Here is an 11119-nt window from a genome sequence, read left to right as displayed (position 1 = left end):
TGCGGGGCAACGCGACCAAATAAAGCCAAAATCGGAGGTTGCCTATTACTACTGCAATCATGGGTACAATTTTGCTTTTCATTTTTACGTCTTCGAGTGGACCACCCATATATATTCCCACTCATAACGAAGTAAATTTTATATTAGATTTTACAATTATTACTTAGATTTAAAATATAATTGTATGCTAAAAATTTATTTAATTAGGTGAAACCATTTGGCAAAGCATAAGTAAGTATTAAATAAAATATATACATAATAAAATTGTCGTTTCGTATTTAGTATTTAGTATTTAGTATTTAGTATTTAGTATTATGTATATAACTAATATTTTTATCATGTTCATTTAGTTTCAATGGACACCATTCGAGGATCCGGCAATTCGGGCAGTAATTCTGGATGAATTCTTTCAAAATCCGAACATTTGGCATGTGAAGGTCTCACTGGTCAACTATGCTACCGTCGAGATTCACTAGTCAGATAGAGTATTGTGGCAATTTGGATTCTGCAACCGATTTCCGTTACACTTGAGGTGCTCAATGATGAGCACAGAGTTGACTTACGGTAATTAAATACGGATTGGCCGAGATACTGTTCAGAATATATCGAAATGTGCGAAAATTGGTATGATTATATACCTATTCGGGAATCGATCATCGTTCCTGAGTTAGCGTGCGTGTCGGAATACATGCCATGGTTTAGGATCCATGGCAAGCCATATTTACTGTTGGAAGATGAGAGGCGACGGTAAATTCGTGTCCAAAGGGAACAACGGTGCCCTTTAAATCCAAGAAGAAGGGATGATGATGCAGGCCCATCAATAGTGCCCACACAATCACCGGGCCCATCAACAGCACTCACACAGTCACGGGCCCAACACTTCAACCGACGATACCCATATCATAGCCTTTTCAGATTATGCTAAGTGTGTATCCTAGCCCTTATATGTATCCTAACCCTTACATGTTTCCTTTTCTCAGTCCTATGGCAGGTTGGAATGCTTGGCCTAGTTCATCTCCATTCCCGATTACTCCGAGTCAACCGCCGATCTATAGGCCACTGTTGCATGAGGGATCGCACGAGGCGCTGTCGAGGAGCTATTCTTTTTACTAATCCCCATCGCCTTATGAGATTCAAACACCTTCGTCATGAGTGATGCAAACACCTCCGCAGTCATTATTCTATCAAGGTAGGTCATCCTCCCAATACCCACAACCAGATCCCCTGTTGGAGGAACCACAATCCTCGCCGAAGTAACCACAACCCCCCACCGGAAGCTGAACCAAGGAGGAATCCAACGCGTAATCGTCGACGACCCCCATGTGGCATTGATTCCGACCGGTACCAACATTGATTTTTTTAATATATTTGTATAAACTTTTTTATATTGTTTCATTTAATAAAATAAAAGTTGTTTTTAATATTTTAATTGTAATTTACTTTTTATATTTTTAATAAAATAAAATTTCTTTTGAATAAGGCAGTATTTTTAATATTTTTATATTTTTAATAAAATATAAATAATGCAACATAATTTTATTATAACAACTATCAACTATTCCGATTTGGACATGATCGAGTTGTATGGCCTGGGTTTTTACACCATCTGCACATCTTCTGTTGGTTGGTTATTTCTCGAATATCCATATTATTACGTATTCTAGTCGAGCAAGGTCGACCCTTTGGTTTGCGATGCAATTCTCTATCCGGTAACAGCTTAAACGAAGCAAGCGATATAGACGGCCACTTACGTTCATTTGGGACTGGTTGGAATATGTGTCTTCACAGGTTGTACATGTATTCTATTTTGTACACTTCGTCGACATAGCTCATGGGATCTAGATAGAGATTCTGACAAGCTGCAATTACATGAGCGCACGAATAACGAAGTGCGTCAAACCTCCCACAGTCGCAGGTCCTATTTCTCAAGTGTACACGATATTGCCCGCCAATAATACCTTAGTTTGGTCTGTCAAACTCCGTTACATGAAACCATAGGTTGTCGCGATCGTGACACACTGTGTGCATGGTGTTGGCCCGTGCCTTCGTCTTGTTAATTTCTTGCAACACCTTTGCGCACCATACATGGCCTCCCTGCATTTGGCCTTTATAACTCGTTGCTCACTTTGGAAATAGTAGCATTAAACAAAAATATGTCTCTTACACAACCGATATTATCAGCAAATGACCCGTTCCTTTTAAAACAGAATTTATGCATTCAACCAGGTTTGAGGTCATATGACCATATCGTAGGCCGCCATCGTATGCTTGTGTCCACTGTTCGAAAGGTTTGTTACAGAGGCAGTCTGCGCCTTCTTCGTTAACTGAACGCAAAACCGCCAACATCTCATGAAAATGGTCCTTACTTATCTCATATCCTGCCAATATAAGTTGATAGCGAAAATTACATACCACTCTTCCATTCAGAATAAATTGAATATTACAAACGAAATTATATTAATAGAGATTAAATACCGATGTTGTTCACTTGTCGTCGTTCAGTTGTAGATCGATATTGCCCATAGTAGTTGGACGCAACGTGCCTTAGGTAATACCGACAGTGTGTGCGATGCCATAGGCTTCCCTGTCGCTCAATTGCGGCTAGTATTCCAGTGCCCCGATCTGATATAATGCAGATATCAGGTTGGGGGCAGACATGCCTCCTTAACCTAGAAAGAAAGAAATCTCAGTCATCCGCTGACTCCACCAGTGTTATTGCAAACGCAATTGGAAGGATTCTCCCACTGTCATCCTATGCCACAGCTAGCAATAGCCGATGGTTATATCTACCATACATAAAGGTACTATCAATTTATACCAATAGCTTACAGTATAGAAATACGTCTCGGCATTGCTTAAAGCTCCAGAGCAAACGCTTGAACACTTGGCATCCACGGAGCAATCGGTCATTGTAGTATGTAGGTGCCGTTTCAAGGTCTGTTATGCAACCTGGGAAATATCTTTCCAGCACCTGACATTACTGCCACACTTCATTATATGAAACATCCCACCCACCATGCATCTTTTCCAACGCCTTCTGCTTAGCTATCCAAGCCTTGTGGTAAGTGGGCGTGTACCTTAATTGGCTTCGAATATTGGCAATTAAGACCGACATTGAAGCCCTGGGATCTGCCTTCACTATCGGTAGTATTAAGCTAGCTAACATATCTGAATCTATCTTGGGATGATCTTGTGAAACACCTGTCAATGAAGTACGTTAAATAATGCAACATTATGTAATAATAGTATTATTCAAAAACCGTAAACACCTAGTGATATTGTACCCCCAGCACATGTATGTGGACCTTTGTACTTTTTTATCTCCTACAAGCCTGTCCTTTTCCTCAACCAGGCCCTGATTTTCTATGAACATGTACCATCTTGCACTGCATACTTGGCCTCAAACTTATCAGATTTGGATTTAACCACATTGTAGTTAACTCTGTTAATGATGTTATGTTGTTTCAATGTGCCAAGAAAATTGTCCTTATTGGAAAACTCCTTACCAACTTTCAATTCACTCGAATCCAATGATGAAATTGTACGATCACGCCTTCTGTGTGGTAGATCTGGAAACTCCAACCCACATCTTGAAATAGATCGACAATATGCAAATGGGTGAGTATTCGATTGAGTCTAGCCGAATCGAGTCAAAAAATTTTGAGTTAGCCGAGTTGACAAATCCTATTTTAGCAACCGAACTCAATTTGAAATTTTTCAAATCGAGTCGAATCGAGTCAAAAAATTTTGAGTCGAGTCGAGTTAACGAATCCTATTATATATACTCAATATTGTGTTTACATGGATGATTATTTAACTAATAAATGAAGAATAATATTATTTAACTACATAAACAATTTAATTTACTAAATAATTATATGTAAAGAATTATTTTAGGCATGCAAAATAACTATATATAACGTTGCAAGATGATCATTGTGGCCATAATTTGAGTCAACTACATAAGCTATTACACCACACCCTTAATTATATTTACATAGTGCATAATTATGCGTAAAAAACTATCTTATATACTAGGTAACAAAATGATATTCCAAAAGCATGATATAGGGATACATGTCACTACTACACAAAATATGATATAACAAAATGATACACCAAAAGTATGATATAGATGGTCATGGTGTGACGCTCCAAGACTCGAATTCAACAAAATAATTCAAACTTCCTACACAACAAAATCCAAAGTTTAATCAATTGTTTTGACCAAATCAAAGCTAATGCAAGGTTGAAGTTTTCATAAGGATTAACAAAATATCTATTCCAAAAAGTTAAAATCAAACTATCTTCAAGCTTCATCTTTTTCGAACACTGTAGATAGTATCATCAATTCTGTAATAAAAATAAAAATGTATTCTTAAATTATGAAAATCTTCACTAGAACTATTAAAAATAAACATTCAATTTTGTAAGTTGTAGTTAAGTATGTTACCATCTTCATGTTCCGATAACTTTGACAATTCTAATAAATATCAAAAGAGAAAAATGTTAGTTAAATTGTCAGGATATTTATAAAAATAACTAAAATAAGCAATTAACCTTTTGGATTAAATTTAGTCCCTTACCATCATATATATTTTGAAGTTCCTCCACATACTCCTCAAGTTGATAGGATCTTTTGACTTTCGAAGCAATATTGTGTGCAAACCAAAGCCTTAACCATAGAAGGAGTCAAAGAACTTCTAAAATTATCTAGAACACATCCACTCGTGCTAAAAGCACTTTCGGATGCAACGGTTGAGATAGGAACGGATAACACATCTCGAGCCATTTACGTAACAATTGAGAATTTTGGACTATTAACTTTTCACCACAATAACAAATCAAATGAATCGGAATTATTTTCACAATCTTCTCCTAAATATCTATCCAACTCAGATTTACTTTCCAAGCCAACACGTTGCTTTTTCTTCATATATTATTGCATGACTAAGCCTATCTTCGGTTTTACGTAATCGATTTCATTTTCACTTGAACTTGGAGCTCTATTAGGAAAATTACATTCAACTTCAACGTTCATGTGATGATTTCCCTAAAAAATTATAGAATATTCATCAAACAAATAATGCAATTCTCTATTGACCATCCTTTTAATGTCATCTACAGTAGTAGGAAAAAACAAGTTGACTCCAAATGCAAGAAAATCAAATTTGCGCTGTGGGTCAAAGATAACTGCTAAATAAATAAGCAAGTTCATCACATTTGAATCACCCAAGTACTTATTGTACTTTTCATTCATTTTTGAAGCCATAGACACTATGTCTAAATCCCCACAATGTTTCCACCCATCGAGAAGACAATTCACATACTGTGACTACTTCAAAAAAAGTATTAGAGGTGACATGTAATGATTCAGACACCTTCAATGTAAGTTCATGAAAAAGCTCAAGTACTTTCGTAACTCTTCGAACATTTTTCCAATCATCACATGTCGGGACTCCAAATCCAGCACTAAGGTCTAGAAAAAAGTTATGATTATCATGAACATAAGCTTCAAACACACATTCATATTTTTCAGCCACATTTAACATCCTATAAGTTGAATTCCATCTAATAGGCACATCTAGACATAAATGAGCCTTAGTACCTACCATTTCTTCTTCTGCCCGATGGTTGAATTTTGATAACCTTAATGGTGATGCTCTAATATATCTTATAGCTCCTCTAACTCGATCCACAGATATAGAAGCGTCTTTAACCTCTTCTTGAACAATGAGATTAATATTGTGTACTACCTATCTCATATGTATATATTTACCATTCACAACACAAGCTTTTCGATGAACCAACTTATTTCTTAAATAATCAATAGCAACATTGTTAGAAGATGCGTTATCAACAGTAATTGCAAAGACTTTCTCAATCCTCCAATTTCGAAGACATTTCTCAAGGGCTTGACCAATGCACTCACCTCTATGAGTAGAAATTGGGCAAAAGTTTATAATTCTCTTTTTTAACTTCCACTCATCATCTATCCAATGAGCTGTTAGAACCATGTAGGATATCCTTTTGCAATGACGCCCAAGTGTCTGTCGTCAAACAAATTCTACTTGTCTCTTTTTGAAAAGATTGCTTTAATGTATTCTTCATGGAATTAAACAAATCAAGACAACCTTTTCTAATTGCCCAACGAGATAGAAGATGAAACCTTGGGCATGCTATAGAAATAAAGAACTTAAAACCCTCTCCTTCCACAAATTTAAAAGGTAATTCATCCACAATGATCATGTGAATCAATGCATTTCTAATATCATCTTGATTAAACACTCAAGTTAACAAATCTACATTTTCTTGGCTAGATTTTGTAAATGCAAGTTCTGCTTGCTTAAGATCAGAGGTATTACCTCGGGGTTTTCTTGAGCAAGTCTTCAAATGGTTATTTAGATTGGTGGTAGAAGCACCAGTGTAATACCCCAAACCCGACTTAGACGTTATGGCCGAATCCAGCAATGTCAGATGAGAGTGTTTTGGCAAACCTTTCAACACATAAAAAATCATTCCTAATATTATCTGATACTTAGTTCGAAAGAAATCGTAAGCTTATTAATTTGCTTGAATACATTTCTTAACACGCAGAAGCTTTAAAATCCACATAACTCTTATTACCATTTTACTTACGAAAACCTTAGTTAAGTTTAAAAACATGCTTTGGAGTTGCAGTTCATATTCCAAAAACACAGTTCAAAAACTCAAATTAAAACCAAAAGTCCAAGTCCATAATCAACAATTATCCCAAAAAAATTAAAATAGCGTGGTAAAACGTTATAAAGATAAAACTCATGAGTAGATAGCCATGGCCTCCGTCGAGTCCCTCGCTGCACCGATCCGCCTACTGCTGGGGATTACCTGAACAGATTAAACAAATAAAGGGTGAGTTTTCTCAAACTCAGTGTGTACATCTCCACAGTTCAGCATGCATATAATCAGATCACAGAATACAGTCATAATTCGGGCATGAGCCCTTTACAGAATCAGTGTGGGCCTTAGCCCACTCAGAAACAGAAATAGTTACAACTTAGGGCCTTAGCCCATCTCAGACGTAGCATACATATCAGATCAGAATAACAGAAACATGCCCACCAACCTTGCGCACCCACTCCGTCCAACACAACACACCATGTGGGGATAAAATCGACCCACCCATCCCTATACACCAAATATGGGGATAAAATCAACCCATCCAACCCTACACACTATAGAGTACCGTAATACGGTACATATCATAAATACGCAACTTAGCTGCTAAATAACGGGCTTATGAAGCCCTTCAGTTCTTTCTTTACTTCATCAAACTCACCCCAATGCAATGCATCATACAAGAATGACATGCTATAATGCAAATTAATAGACATATACTGATAATCATAACAGAACATACATATAAATACCAAGTATAACATGTTATCTCACACATCACAATATCTTATCATAGAATAAGGGTCTAAGTAATACCTACTGACCCTATGACAGGTCACAGTCGTCTTGGGTGACCCGTGCAACCTTACAGTACATTTTAGAAAAATGAGCTCACACGCTCATGTGGCCCACACAGCCCAAATTGGCCTTGGCCGTGTGGATCACATAGCTTGGCCTAAATTTCTACACACCCGTGTGATTCACCTGTGTGGCTCACATGGCCCAATTGACTGAGCCCGTGTCTCGCACATGGCCTACCAGCTATCACACGGCCGTGTCTGTCGCCCCAATGTCGCGTGCGCAAGCCTAGTTCGTCGTCGACCACACGCCCGTGTACTGTTATATGGCATCGAAAAAATGCTTTTTAACTTTCGTCGAATCTCGTTTTCAGTGCGTTCGGAGTACACACCTGATATCTATTCGATGCGAAACCCCTCTCGAGCTTCCCAAGACCTAAAATCAGAATACCTCATTTCTTTAGAACTAAAACGATCTAAATCGATTAATTCTCAAAATGTAGAGTCGGCTTACCGCTACCCAAAATGAATGCAACATCGAATTAAATCGACAACAAGTGATCCCCAGCCTTTCAACCTTCTTCTAAACGTCATCAGATACAGAAAAAAAAACAAGTTACCAATCATTCGTTATAATACCATGACAAAAAGAAGAGAGGCACTTACCAACCCGCACATGTACACACCACGTTACGAAACAACAGGAAAACTAGATCGAAAACGAAACAATAGGGAAGGAGCAATGGATTTTAAGCAGAAGAGTAAAAGAAAAGTACGGGAAAAATGGAGGGCATATGAACAGTTTTCTCTGCAGAGGGAATTTGGAAAACTAATCACCTAAATCCCACTACCTACTCTATCTCAACCACCCACTACTCAGATTTCCAGTACAACTCAAACCCTAAGCCACCTCACCGAGCAAAAATGTAACGCCCCAATTTTCAGGAATTCTGTGAATGTTGGTATAGGTTTAATTATGTTAGTGGGCCTTTAGAAGGCCCAAGCTTAAGATAGAACCCGACAATTTTAGTTAATTTTTGTTCCATAAGAAAAAGGGGGTGAAATTATGAAATAGGACCTATGTGAAAATGTTTGAAAGTGCTATAGGCTAAATTGAAGTGGCCAAATAAATAGGAGTGCAAAATAGGAGGATTTGCATGACAAACCTCCCATTTTACATGTAGTGGCTGGTCATCATGTTGTTGTAGACAAAATGTGCACTTGATATCCATAATTTATGGTACAAATTGATACAAATTGATAATAGGTTAGGTAAATGTTCCATGATAATGGTTAGGTAAATGTTTCATGAATGTTCCATGATAATGGGTTAGGTAAATGTTCCATAATGGGAATTTCATGTCTTTTGTATTAAAGAATTAAATGAATGAAATATGAAATTTTATTAAAAAAAAGGGGTGAAAAGAATAAAGTTTTGTCCATCTTTGTTCATCATAGCCTAAAGTTAGAGAAGAGAAAGGAGAGGAGAAAGCTCTTGAATGTTCGGTCACTTAGGGAAGAAAAATTGAAGGTAAGTTCATGGTAGTTTGCTTTTATTTTGAGGTTCATGAGTTCTTCTTGATTCTACCTTAACTCTTGAAGCATATTTTGGTTTTTAGTTGTGTTGTGAGCATTTAGTCATAAATTAAAATGAAGGAAATGGTTGTTGTTTCATGTTCTTTTGATGAAAAATGGAAGATAGGTGAAGTTGAGCCAAACAAATGAGCATGCATGTGCCTTAGATGCTAAGGGGAAAAATTGGCTAACATGTTGTGCTTTAAAATGATAAAATGGAGATTATACTTAAGTAAAATCATAGATATGTGATGATTGATTGGTGATATACATGTTTAAATAACATGCATGCAAGTTATGTGTGAAAGAGTGAATTTGGTAATAAATCTGCTTGGGACAGCAGCAGTAATGTGACTTTGGAAAATCACCATAAATTGTGGGAGATGAATTAGAAGCTGAATAAATTATGTAATTAAATCTTGTTGAGTCTAGTTTCAAATGAAATAAACTAGAACATATTTTGAATTCTGTACAATGAGAAATTTGATTCATAATGAAGAGTGGTTAGATTAGTCAAACAGTGAAACATGCGAAACTTTGAGAAAAATCTGGTATTGATTGGCCAAACCAAAAATTCTAAAAATTTTAAGGATATAAGATATATGAGTCTATTTTCAGGGAAAATTAACGGCACTTGATTTGGAGTTTCGTAGCTCCAGTTATAAATGATTTAGTGACTGTTGCTCAGAAAGACAGCTTGCGGTGAAATTATGATTATGTGGTAAACATTGACAAAAAATTGTTAAAGAGTTGCTTATTGATTTCTTATAAGCTTACTATGATCTGTAGGTGTGGTTGGCCGAATATTGTAAGGGGTTAATACGTAGTTTGTATTTGAATAGTTAGATTAACGTGTTAGTAATCCAATTGTAGGCGGTTCGTGTGTGGATCTTGTCAGCATATCGTCGCAAACAAGTGTGTAACTAACACCTCTTTCTTAGTCCGGATCGGCAAAAGTCGAAAAGTCAAATGCCGAAAACCAAGATTTTGTAGATTTGCGAGTGTGCAAATGCTCGTGAGGTAAATCGATTAATGTTTTTGGTAAGCTGCAAAATTTGGACTGCAAAATGCATGATTTCTGTGCCCTCGATATTTTTGGGCTTAATGGGCCAAAATTGGAATGATGGGCCAACTGCCCAATTCGTAAGAACTCTCGATGACGTGATTCGTTAGTACGTGAAAAGTAGGAATATGCATGAAAAACCCTAAAATAGATAAATTACTGAAATACCTTTAAAAGTGGAAAATTTACGCTTTACCCCTAGTAGATAAATTACCAAATACCCCTAGGGTTAAATTGACCTAAATGCATGTTTGATCGTTGTTATTTATCTGCATGCCATGTTGTTATTATCGATGCATGGGATTGGGATATTGACGGAGGAAGTACTTGAAAGTGGCTTGTCCATGTCTTGGAGGCTTTGCCTCAATTTATCGTTAATCGAAAGCACAAGGTTGCAATCGTGGAGTGTTGGGCTGGGTGGGTTGAGCTATTCCCCACATGGAGTGTAGGGCTGGTAGGGTGGAGTGTAGTGGTTGGTGGGTTGAGTAGTCTCCCCAAATGGGCTTGCATATGTTATTGATGTTGCATGTATTTTGAAATGGGCCTATGAGCCATACTGTTATCTGAATAAAGGGCTAAGGCCCATTTTATTGTAATCTAAAAAGGGCTCTGGTCCAGTACCACTGTTACCTGAATGGGCTTAGGCCCAATAGGCTTGAGCTGACTTGGGCTTTGAATGGGTTTTCCTTACACACTGAGTTTCCCCAAACTCACCATTTTTATTTTCATCCACGCAGGTAATCCCCAACCATAGTGGGCTTGGAGCTGTGAGGGAATTCGGAGTGGCCATCAGTTCTGAAAGTTTGATTTTCTTCTGGTGAACTGGACATCCTTTTATTTACGTTTGAAGTTTTGGGTTTTTAAATGTAATAAGGCCGCTTAATTATTTTTGATGGTTTTAATATGTATTACTAAGATAGGTATTACTTATTTTAACTGTTGAAATTGGATAGCTTTAGGGCGCGCTTTCAAAAAAAAAACAACAATTGATTTCAAAATAACACGACAACAAGCAAAGCTTCCGCAA

Source organism: Gossypium arboreum, chromosome 1, assembly GCF_025698485.1.
Source record: "Gossypium arboreum isolate Shixiya-1 chromosome 1, ASM2569848v2, whole genome shotgun sequence".
Taxonomy (NCBI): Eukaryota; Viridiplantae; Streptophyta; class Magnoliopsida; order Malvales; family Malvaceae; genus Gossypium; species Gossypium arboreum.
Note: the sequence above shows the minus strand (reverse complement) of the source record.